Here is a 13,072-nt window from a genome sequence, read left to right as displayed (position 1 = left end):
TACTAACAATGCAAGTTACAACTGTCGATTGTTTTTTAGGAAACTTTCCTAATATAAAGAGTTATGGCCACCAGATGTAAGGAAGATTTTTCTAATGTAACGCGATTTTTTTATTTTTAGACTACTCAAATAATAGTTAAACTTTCTAATAAATGGTACGAATACGTAAAATACTTGCATTCATATCTTATAAGGATTATCTTATGTGGAATATTAAAATGCCTTTTAAAAGGGAGATTTCCAAATATAATTGCACGAAGATACATATGGTAATTTTAAGTCATGGGTGCCTGGTAGGTATCCAGGAGTCAAAACATTTAAAATTTTATGGAATCTATTGTTTATGAGTCTTTGACTTTTTAAATTTTATAATTTTATTTTACTTGGAGTAAATATAAATTTTATAAATTGAAAATGCATATAAAAAATTTCGGAACCGACAGGATTTGAACCTGCGACTCTCCGCTTTTACCACTAAGCTACACCAAGTCCACAAGTCTCCAACTGCCGAACCGAATCTTTGACTTTTCTTTTTTCGTGTATATTTAATAAGAAGTAATTTAAGTTAAGCTTGTATTGGATAAAAGCAGGCGCTACTTTGCGGAATTCCGTGATATACTATGATAATCAAGCTTACTTTGCTATACTCCGCGAAAACCAGGAGAATCTGTTTGGTTTAATTTATAACTTTTTCAATCTTTATCCTCCACGCCAAACAGGTCTTTGAATAGAATAGCAGAACGTGCGTAGAGAGTATATTGCCGAATACATAACATTGAAGAAAATATAAATTACACCAATTTGAGTCTCCTGCTTTTCGGCGTATAATATCATATTAAGCTTGATTTTCATACACACATGATTCTTGTACACTTTTATTAAGAATACATTATTACTGTTTATCTCGGGGTCACAAAATCAGTTGTCTTTCCATGTATGTGTTTGATACACTCTTTTTACTCTAAAATTAAATTATGTAATTAATACGGTAGGTACTCGTACTGCTGTTTAATATTAAAGTTCTAATTGAATTCTTGCATAGAATATTTTGGTGCCAAAAGTACTTCCCACCGGCTGATTATCAAAACCTTATAGATGCTTATATCCAGTCAAATGGAACTACATTCTACCATAAAAGAAGTAGGTGTGTTGTGCAATCAAAACTCGATATTATTTTATAGTGTGTATAGTAACAACAAAAAACGGTGAAACGGTGGGTAGAACTTTAACTTCAATTTCGGGGGGCCGAGTTCAAATATCAACACATATCAACCCATTACCGGGCCATCACAGGGCACGCGTCTCCCCCCATAGTATTATAAACTTTAGTAGGATAGCGATGAGGCCACGAAAAGATGCAAATAAACATACCATACAAATATCACTTTATTAATTTACTTTATAAACTATGACAATATGAACTTATCGTTTTACAACCTCGCAATTCACTTCATAACTCTCTCAAAGAACGATCCAACCCGCCAAGACAAAATCCAATTTCCCGCCAAAACTCCTAGCGTCCAGGTAGAATCCAAGCAATTTGATTGGTTCCCGCCGTTATGCGTCTACCGGCGTTAACCAATCGGAGAATGACAACCGATCGTCTCGTTCAAAAATAAGATTAAATTAAAAAAATAACAAAGAAGTGGAAATTATAATGCTATTTAAATTTAAATCCTAACAATCGACCGTCCTGACAACGTGTGCGCCCTCGCACATGTCGCCAGGAGGCATCCTAACAATCGGAACTTGGCCAGTTGTTTCAATCTTGACATAATTTTAACAATTGAGTACCAAAATATGTTATAAACATCCATTATCATCTTACTATATATTTACATATACATTGGAGTTTAATATAACTAACAAAACAACCACAACCATCAATATTTTAGTAAATAATATAGGTAAAGATTATTTTCTAGACCTATTATACCTTTATAATTATATAAATATAATATTATTCATACTACTTCATAAACATTATATAAATCGACTTGATAAGAAAAACAACGATCGATAAATGTTTTTCATCATAAATGTATTCATTATATTTGGGATCCGAACGATCAATTAATCGAATAACCCATTACGACTCATCCCCTGAACGATCGATTTATCAGGGGAAACCCTACAGACATGCCAACAAGACGATCGATTTACTTGTGGCAGTCAGTGGGCATCATACTCTCTCTCTCTATTTAAGTTCCAGGACACGATCCGATCGATTCTCGTGCCTGGCTCTAGTGTTTTTGCTGTATCAGTGCACGATCCGATCGATTCTCGTCCCTGATTCCAGCTACATCAAGACACGATCCGATCGATTCTCGTGTCTAATCTGCAACAATAGAAAAATGGTTGTCTGTAGTTTTATGCATCAAGCGCTTATAAAACACACAAAACAAAACTTGAACATAAAACATTGTAAACTAAAACCAAATAGAACCAACTTTTATCCAATTTTTTTTTTTTTTTTTTTTTTTGCTATATTTTAATCAATCCTCATTATAAGTTACTACTGGTAACCGATCCATTCACCTCAAGGCATAAGCAATATGTATCCATAGCATTATACACGATTGAGTTATCTTAATAAGTTAACCCTTTTGCATAAAGTCGTTTGTTCTTTCATCATCATTTCATCAGCGCCTTTGGAAACAGCATTGAGACAGTACCTCTGATGGTGTCCTACCGGCCGGCGCGGGCGGTCGTTATCTGGATGGTGTTATTCAGTCCCCACTGAATATTTCCAGAATGTTAATCCTAATAATTTGCCAATTCTTTCCACCATATTTCGCCGTCATTGCCTCTAAGGAGTCGAGAATGGTAAGATTGTACCCCTGTACCTACTTTGCCATTCAACCTAGAACTTCCTACTGCGATAAGGGTATGCTTTGTGCCCCTATTCAAGCAAAATAGAGTTAATGTGTGAGAAGTGAAATGGTTACCTTCGTCACTCATAATACTGCCTTAGAGCTCTTATCCCATTTAAGAGGTTGGTATTGCTATCGGGCTTAGTAAAACAAAACTTTGTGCAACCCTCTACAAAAACGAGCATGTGCTAATTGACTTTACGAAGGGTACATGAATGGTAAGAAATGGCATATCTGCTTTAGCAATAGGGTAGGGAAGACCTTCATAACGCTTTGAACGCTTTTAACACATGCTTATTTCTTTTATCTGACTTAAGGTAACGAAACAACTTATTATCTTTTATTAATAAGTTATCTTTTAAGCCCTGTTAAGGTCCTACAAAGCTCTGTAGTCTGTACAAAGCTGCAGTGTATGCAGCCAATCCTCACTATTAATTAACCTAACCGAAACAATCTGACCCTAAGATTATATTTATCATTCACTGAAAGACAGCCGGTGCTAGTCAAATGGTATCATGATTGTATTGACCATATGAAAGACAAACGAAGTTAGGTGTATACTAAGCACTGAAGTAGGGACTTGGTAGTAGACCCTGAAGTCAAATCGAGTGAAAACAAACAAGCTTAGCCTATGAGTCGAGCTATCACATCGTCTAGGATGGGCATAGAATAGTTCCCTTTAACTCTAATTAATTTTAGCAATATAATCATAGTGGTATTCGACGCACATTCTCAATAAGCTATCCTTTTAACGTAGACTCAATCATACTAGAATACTCTACAAGCTATTCCAGCATTAAAACATTTATTTTACCTTGACACGTACTTCTTCTCTCTCACGGTGTGACAACCTATCTTATTTACATGTTCTTAAGTATTCTTAGTTTGTTAGTTATAGTTCTTAGTTATGTACGATTGAGTAGATATTAGTTTAATATATATATATTTTTTTATTATATCATTCTTACTTGTGCAATTTTGTTTATGTATTTGTATTTAGCTAATTGAATGTAGGTTTATAATAACTTTACACCACCACCAGATTTTTTTTTTTTTCTTTATTGCTTTTATAAGTGAATATAAACAGACAAATATTGAGAAAAAGAAAATTTTCTAAAATCGAAAAGGTGACGCAGATGTATTCAGTAGATATATCGAGGTTTGCCTACATTTTCAACTATAAAGTTAGTTTTATGTTTGTTGGAAGCTTTTTGTTGCACTTAGTCAAACTCGATTTATACAAAAATTTATTTTGGTATAATATTTATTTCAAAAGTTGGTTAAAATAGCTTATATCTTGTGTAGTGTCGTTGAAGTCTCTCTTTATTAAAAAACAAAATACTATTGGCTAAGTAATCACGGAATCAAAGAAACTATTAAGTCTACGAAACTTGGAAAGGAAGCCGCCAGAACCAGTGGCGGTACTACCATACAAGCCGAAAAGATATTAATATTTTTAAATAACACTCGTAATATTTTAAAATCTCTTTTTGTTTTTTTTTTTTAAACTAATTAAAACATTATTAAAAAAAAAAAAAAAAAGTTCTGTCTTGGACGTCCGTGTGTCTGTATGTGCGGATCCCGTATCTTGTGGTCACGATAACTAGCGAAATACTTCACTTATCGAGTTGGTTTTTTTTTTTCATAGGCTTTAGTATTTGAGGAATAAAAGCCTATTACTGTTTACGGTATAATTAGATGTAGTTTAATTATTATTTTCAAATAATCTCAATTTTATTGTAATGAATAAGATTATGAGGCGTGGACTTTTGGATTTTCCAACTATTGTATTCTACTTCCGTCTTTGTATTTCTATTGTTCCTAGATAAATAAACCTTTAAGGTCGATAGAAGAGAGTACATTGGCTGTTTAACTCAATATCAACTCTATATCCATCGTGGTCGCGTTAGTACAACCTAGATCTTTACGTCTACAAATAAAGTTAAAAAAAATACTTCAAATTATTGTACAAAAATCTCAATGACCACTAGTAAATAAAAAAATTAATAAATAAATAACAAATTATTACTAAAAGGTGTGAAGCGCCTTTTACCTACCTACTTTTATATAATTTTTCCTTTATGCACACTAAAGACACTCACATTACATTTGACTTTACATTTGATTATAGATTTTAGTTTTTCATGTTTATTAGTGTCATACTTTTTGATTTTGTTTATGATTTACCTCTTAGATGATTTTGTATTTCATGATGTCCTTCAGGGGTTAATAAAGCTTATGTTAATGTAAAAATATCTTTCGTTTGTTTATATATTATATTCTATGTTATTGTCCTTTTTTTTTTTGATTATTTTGTTATTGTTTAGTCGTGAGGATTCAGTGACGACGAAGACAACGGGGCTGGCTGAAAACCAGTGCTGCGCTTTTTAGTATGCAGTTATACTGAGCCAGCTCCTTTGTCACACACTTTTTTTTTTTTTTTGTTCTTTAACAAATTTATGTAACATTTTTCTTCTTTCTTTCTTTAATTGAAGACGCAAAAGAATGTTTGTAACGATCGAGCAACTCTTACATTCTCTGCTTATCTATTTCTGGTATTTATAACTGACAGGCTTCTATTTTAAATCAAAATTATCTTAAATAACCATAATCATAAGTGGTTTGATGTTTTTACTTCAACGTCTACTCGTTTTGCCCTGCACAAAAATGAACTACCTGAAATCCAGCAAGGTTCGCAACAAGGGAACTGTTATACTGACATGTCAACTTTCAGAGCGATAGAGACCACCACAAATGAAATATTGCATGGTCGGCTTACCCTCAAGACTTTTTCTTACGATGCCGTTTCCCTTAAAATTATGTTCAAGTCTTGCCTTACCGATACTGCGCCATGGATCTCTACCACTCATGCCGTACTAATTCCAATCAAAGATTCTTGTATCAAAAGTGACATCTTCCTGCCGATATCCATGAACTGGAGCTTAGTTGCAACTTTAGAAACGATAATATGGGGCTGTTTCGGGTATGGCTGATCTTTGAGGATAGATATAGATCTTTTAGCAAATTGCCAAATATAACTTTACATAGAACACGAGCGTATACTCCATTAACACTAATTCTATAATCATTTTACATTGCCGAATCCCCGTAATAAAGACGGTATATACTCGTAGTCATGAGCCACACCTAACTCCTTAACTAAGGATTCCTTCACCAGCCTAATCTCACTGCCGAAAACGACAAATGTTTGACGTGACGTGCCGTTTATTTGCCCATTTTTCATTAATTTTCAAATAAAAAGAGAGAGGGAATTCTTTTCCTGAGACAAATAGTTTTGGTACGAGTTCTTGCTGCTTATCAAAAATTGCAATAACTAATCAGGAACGAAATACTAGAGCACCGGATTTTAAACTCCTTTCACTGATATCATGAATAACTGCACGCCTATCAACTATATCGCTTTTCATAAAATTAAATTTCTATAGGTATTATACCTGCTCTTCCTTTTAAGTATATCCCTTAAAGCCTGGCCCTAATTTTGCTCGCAAGGAAAAACATTTACTAATTTCTCTTGCCATTTCGGCCCGGTAACAAAACTGAATTTAGGTCTTCCTACCATATTTTGTCAAGGCCTTGGAGTTTCTTTATAGCAAAATGAGTGACAGTTTTATTTATTTTTTTCCAACCGTATACATAAGCAAAATCATTGTTTTCTTTTTAGCCAAACATCTATCCTTTGGTTTGGTGGAGGGAGTCGAAATTGAAACTATATTTGGGTTCAACTGTTTGGAAAGAACTTCAGTACCTACACGGTTGAGACGTCAAACTGTCCTTAAGACATTTCAAAACATTTCTTAGAATCGGAAAGACGACGTGACCTTTTATCATATCTCGCGACGCCACGACGCGCCGCCCGGCAGCATGCACTGCACCGGCCCCAGGCTCTGCCCGCCGCGCCGCCCGCTGATCTCAGGACACGTGGTCGCTGCGTTGACTGCGACTTGAATGTTGCCGCGGAGTAGCCCGGTGCGAAGTCATAGCTGGCGCGGTGTAGCGGCTGCGACTTCTATTGTTGCTCTCGCAGTTGCAGTAACAGCCTCTCCTAAATCTTCACCCGCTCACGGCTTGGCTCTAGCTCCCGACTCAGGACCCGAGAAGATCTGCGTGCACATAGCCAGCTACGGCTCCGCTCCCTCAGTCGGCTCCGGCTTCGATATTCCACGGGTAGGGTCAGATACAAGAAAACAAAGTTTAAGTTTGAATTTTTTTTTTTTTAAATAAACTTAACAAGGGGTGTAGACATCTGCGCGTAACAAATAAATACAAATGAAAAATAAAGAATTCGATTCCATTGTTTTTGTTTTTTTTTTGTAAGATTTAGAAACATGTCACAAATTCTCAAATCACCGTTACGTAGAAAGTGACTGTTAATATTAAATTTTTATCATATTTGCGATAGCCTGAATGCCATAATAAGTTAAACCTACGTTTGGTACATTTGAAAATAATGTCTATCGGAAAAATAATATCAGATCCAGAGCTCGGTAATTTATGGGATCTTATTTTTATATAACCTACAATATGAGTATGTAAATATACTGTTACAAATGAAATTAAAACTCACTGAAAAAATATTGCAAAATAGGCACTGAGTCCGTGCACACTCAATTAGGTTAACAACATAAATATTAATCGTACATGTTATTATGACATAACCATAATGATTGTTAGTAACATTTCGCGTAGCTAAATATTATTATAAATTAATTAAACAGCTAATAAAATTATATAATTGGGCGTGTACTTACGCGTTGAAAAGGTAACGCTGTCTTGTCACTTCTGAATTATTATAAACTTTAGTAGGATAGCGATGAGGCCACGAAAAGATGCAAATAAACATACCATACAAATATCACTTTATTAATTTACTTTATAAACTATGACAATATGAACTTATCGTTTTACAACCTCGCAATTCACTTCATAACTCTCTCAAAGAACGATCCAACCCGCCAAGACAAAATCCAATTTCCCGCCAAAACTCCTAGCGTCCAGGTAGAATCCAAGCAATTTGATTGGTTCCCGCCGTTATGCGTCTACCGGCGTTAACCAATCGGAGAATGACAACCGATCGTCTCGTTCAAAAATAAGATTAAATTAAAAAAATAACAAAGAAGTGGAAATTATAATGCTATTTAAATTTAAATCCTAACAATAGTAAGAAGTGGTTAAGGCCGTAGTCCACCACGCTGGCCCAGTGCGGTTTGGTGGACTTCACACACCTTTAAGAACATTATGGTGAACTCTCAGGTATGTAGGTTTCCTCACGATATTTCCCTTCATCGTTGAAGCAAGTGATATTTTAATTGCTTAATACGCGTATAAATTAGAATAGTTAGGGGTCGGGATTCGAACTGACTCCCGACTTCGACTCCACGAACACCCGTTAGTGGAGTCGAAGTCCTACCAACTCGGCTATCATCGCTTCCAAATGCAAATAACATATTATAATCAATGTTAAAAAAAAAACAAAGCATCGATGTCTGCATAGACTTCTGCTATTAGCAAATTGTCAGCAATATGGATGTTATAAATTGAAACGTGTGTGTAGGCGTCTAATTCATAATGCATATTGCTCAGAGCGGCCACAAGAGAAGCATTATGCGATCTGCACTTCCTCCCGAGGGATTAAGAGCAAATCCACTACTGCAGTTGCGATATCCATACTAGGTATCTCTATCTACACTCAATTAGTGGGATCTGTCCGAGGATTAATTCCAATTCTTAGTAATTGAGATTAATACATACCTACGACTTTAATTTATAATCATTACTAGCTGATGCCCGACTTCGTTCGTGTTTAGTTCGGTTTTTCTCAAATGCAATGGTAACCGTTAGTTTTTCTGGTATAAAACGTGCATATGTTACTCTCCGTTCTTTTAACTAACTCTATGAAAAAAAAACAAATTGATTGGCTGCTTAGTTAGAGCGTGAAGGATGGACAAACGAACAAACATATTTTCGTTTTATAATATAAGTAACTAAGTATTTTGCATTTAATTGAAAGAAAGTTTAGTTTCTCTGCTAAACTGCAAATCGTTTTATATCTAGTACTTCGCATTTTCGAAATATAAATATCGACGTCTCGAATTCGATTCCTGGTTGAGGCAATAATGGTTGGGCTATAGTTTTACTGATACCAGACTTAGTATGTCATTATTAGCTCTACCATCATAATCATGTTTAGAGCAAGAGGTAAAGACTTCCGAGGACTATATTAATTATTTGTAGCTAGGTACAATACACAAAACAAAACAATTATTTGACACCTAGGTATAATATTTTTGAAAGATTTTTTAGGCATGATTATTCCTTACATGATTGTCTATATTACGAATAACAGATTTATAATACCTAACTAATAAGAGCCTTTTAGGTACGGAAAGACGAATTTTGTGAAACCATGTTAATCACCGAACCCTAAAAAATATCGCGACATAAATCAAATGGACGGAATTAGATTCTCAATTAAGGTCTTTATCTTAATTGGAAGATAAAAGTGTTTACATCGATAAGATAGAAATTTGCGAGCCTCACTCTAATCACAAGGTCTTGGCAATGAACGCATAAAATCCAAAACAAAATAGGTATCACAGTTTATTTATATTTCTCTGATATAGAAAATGTGCAAAGAAAAATTCTAATGCCAAGGTAGATAGATATGCAGAGTCATTAAATAATTCTGAGGTATATCTTATAAACTGAGCTAGAACTATTTTTGTTACGAAAATTCTTATTCATTATACAATAATAGAGCTTATGAAAATTACTAAATTATAATATCACTTAATGACTTACCTACCAACTTATTTATTAACTTTCAATTACTATTACCTATGTAGGCACTTTAAATGTTTTACTTCTGCTAGATAGAGAAAAGACAACAAAAGAATTTGATGCGTATATTTTGTTAAAATTAAATTAATTTAATCCCTTAATATACCAAAATTATCCATCATCCTCCATAACTGTTTATTTAACCAGATAATATCTGTTTGTTACTAAGTAAACAAACAAAACTATGTAAATCCATTGAAGTTCAAGTACAAGCCAACAAACGTCTACAGTTTATCGTCGTCAGCTACAATTTATATTTCCAGCTAAACTCGTAAAACTTTACTACCGGCATTACAACCTTAACAGCCCTTTAATTAGAACTTGATAAACTTGTAAATAAAACGAACAGACACGAAAGTGTTATGGATCGTAATGCTTTACTTAAAACAAAAAAGACTTTGGGTGAACAATGGTGTCATTCAAAGGAAGAAAACGTTTCAAAATCACTCACCATGCATCACAGCATCTGCATAAACTGGATCACAAAAAACAAAAACGAAATCACTGCACGACACAAATTATGGTGTTAACGTATGAATTGAAAATCACAGTACCCAGAGTGCACCCTTGTGGTATTCCCGATTTTTTTTTTATTCGTATTTCGTCGCGTGCGCACGTCGCCCGGCGCGTGGCATTCAATAGCCTGCTTTCGACTGAACTATCAGTGACTGACTGGCTTTAACTGACGGTGCGCCGGCGTCTCTCTCACTGTTTACTATACCCCATGTGCGAGACTTTCGACCGCTTAAACAAAAACCAACCCTAAACACGATTGAGTAAAGTCTGTTTCAATTTGTAACCATGTTTATTCTTATCTGTGTTAGTAAGTCGGACACTTGTATTTGTCGCTTAGAATGAATGAAAAATAAACTGTACGCATAGAGCTTTCTGATGGTCGCCGGCCATTTATATTGTAACCTTAATTAATGTTTTCAACCACTTTATATGTTAGCGTTGGTCCTTGCGCTAAACGTTCATCTTGTTTAACAAACTATGATTCATTGTTATTTGTGTTTCGAACTACTACTGATATTGTTTTTGCTATAATTATACGAACTTTTTTTTCTATTGTAGTGCCGTGATTAAATGTTATTATCACCTCGTTACAATGAAAACTATTATTTGATAGTGCAAGTTTCAAAAAGTCTCTTTGAATTAAATTATGTAAATAAATCAAACTAGGTATTTGTAACCGATCTGTTTTTTTTACTTCGTAGAATCATTGACGTAAAAGAGACCATGCTCAGAGAATTATGATTGTTTACTAAACTGATTCAAGATGTGAAATGTATCGTATGAGTAGATGCTAATTTAATAAGCTTCGGGTTTTCCTCTTTGCAAAGAGGTGATCGGCTGTAAAGATTGCTCGGAAAAATGAGTAACAAACAAAAATAACTTTCGGCATAAATACTTTTTGTTTCAAAGTTCATTAGCTGACAAAATTAGGTTACAAATCTAATAAACATTTTTTGAGGAACAGAAACTACTCGTAAGATTCGTTCTACTGCGGCTATGTTGTTTAACAGAATTATATATTCTAGATTGGATAAATTGTGCGCTATACCTGTTATTTAACTGTTTAAGGAAAGCTAATAGGTAATAAAATTCAGGGTCATTTAGCTATAAAACTGTATTGGATTTAGATTACATTGATGATCTAATCGTTTACGACATACAAGGTTACCTAGGTATAAAGATAATAATAGCCTGGATTTGTTCTCATGTCACGTCATCAGCCTACCTACCCAATAGTCCCACCAGTGGGAACGGGTCTCCACACTATATAAGAGAGAAGGACAGTGAGCATAAAGGCCCCCGATCTTTGCTCCAATCATCATTGTTCTCCTCACAGAATGAGAAGGCTTTAGTATTCCAATAATAAGCTCCTTAGAGTCGTCGCTCAGTCATCCCCTGACAGCGTATTTATTAAACATTGGCGAAAAGTGCACCAGATTCCAAACAAGAAATAATATAAAAGTTAGATTTTAATTTTAATTGAAATTTTATTTATTTTTTAATAGAAATTAAATTTATTCTAATTTTTAATTCTAGATTTTAATTAATTACTGTTTTTTTTTATTCTTTATTTATTTATTTTTAAAATCTGTCTTTTATATTTATTTAGTGTTAAATTTTGTATATGGGTCCCCGGCCTGAAATAAAATGTTTTTTTTTTAGTCCACCACGCTGGCCAAGTGTAGATCGGTATTTCGCACACCTTTCAGAGCACAATGAAGAACTCCGAAATGATAGAGGTGGCTCAAACTCGGGATAAGAGACCGAAGGCAATATACCACTAGGCAATCGCCGCTTCACACGAAATGCCTTTCGTAAACTTCTGGTTTAGGTAATAATTAAAGTCCACCAGAGTGTTGGTGGCCATGACCAATGGCGCTAAAAGTCAAAGGACTTCAAATTCGGTCACCTATCCAGTTAATAACATCCTCTGTTGAAACTAAACCGCACCATCCTAAACTCAAAGAGCACCAATAAATACTATATTTTCTAATATTGTGAGGTGATACTTTCTATTTTAAACATTATCTCACACACATACTCCTATTAACTATCTCAATAATTTATGTATTAATAAAATAAAATACATAATACTTACAACACAGATACTTCGTATTTACCGCATTGATATATTTTCCTTGTTCATGGTTATCGTAAAATGTCATGGTCTACGGTTTTGGGGGTCACTGATCTTTGGTCACTACTAAACTACAATTACGTTTGGTTCCGTTACATAATAACTGCTATTCGCTCGTCGGCATGCCCATCAAAAGCATTTTGTTTTTTTTCCGGAACCAGGACTTGATCTACTTTTCATTAATTATTCCCATTTAATATCTCTTAACCTAGTGGGTGGGACGCACCTCTAACATTTATAAGTTATGTACGTTTTAAGCTATTAAAATATCACATGTGTCAACGGTGAAGGAAAACATCGTGAGGAATCCTACATTCCTGAGAGTTACCAATAACGTTCTCGAAGGTGTGTGATGTCTACCAATCCGCACTGGGAAAGCGTGGTGGACGGCCTTAACCTCTTCTCATTCGTGCCCTGTAGTAGACCGGTAATGTGTCGATATGATGATGGTGAGGAATAACTCTTTAGTTTGTCAAGCAGAAAGGGCACCGGTTAATGTGTTAAAATCCATCGCCTTAAAACAGAGCAACTCTTCAAATTCAAATTCAAAATTTCTTTATTCATGTAGGCCTATCACAGGCACGTATGAACCGTTCATACATATTTGTTTACATAATTGTAAGGGGATGGTGATAACTTTTCGCAAACTTAAATCTAAAGGTACGAGGGTTCCAAACACGCCCTGCTC

General features: G+C 34.6%; 1 protein-coding gene across 1 annotated transcript in view; it reads right to left on the bottom strand.

Moving 5' to 3' along the window:
- Positions 1-10,443, bottom strand: part of LOC120626513 (facilitated trehalose transporter Tret1-like) — a 113,823-nt gene extending 103,380 nt beyond the window's left edge. The window contains exon 1 of the mRNA XM_039894043.1: positions 10,183-10,443. The gene's annotated coding sequence lies outside the window, so the exon portion shown is untranslated. The remainder of the gene's footprint in view (positions 1-10,182) is intronic.
- Positions 10,444-13,072: the final 2,629 nt, after the last annotated feature.

This window comes from Pararge aegeria, chromosome 1 (assembly GCF_905163445.1).
Source record: "Pararge aegeria chromosome 1, ilParAegt1.1, whole genome shotgun sequence".
NCBI lineage: Eukaryota > Metazoa > Arthropoda > Insecta > Lepidoptera > Nymphalidae > Pararge > Pararge aegeria.
Note: the sequence above shows the minus strand (reverse complement) of the source record. Positions and strands in the feature narration are given on the sequence as shown.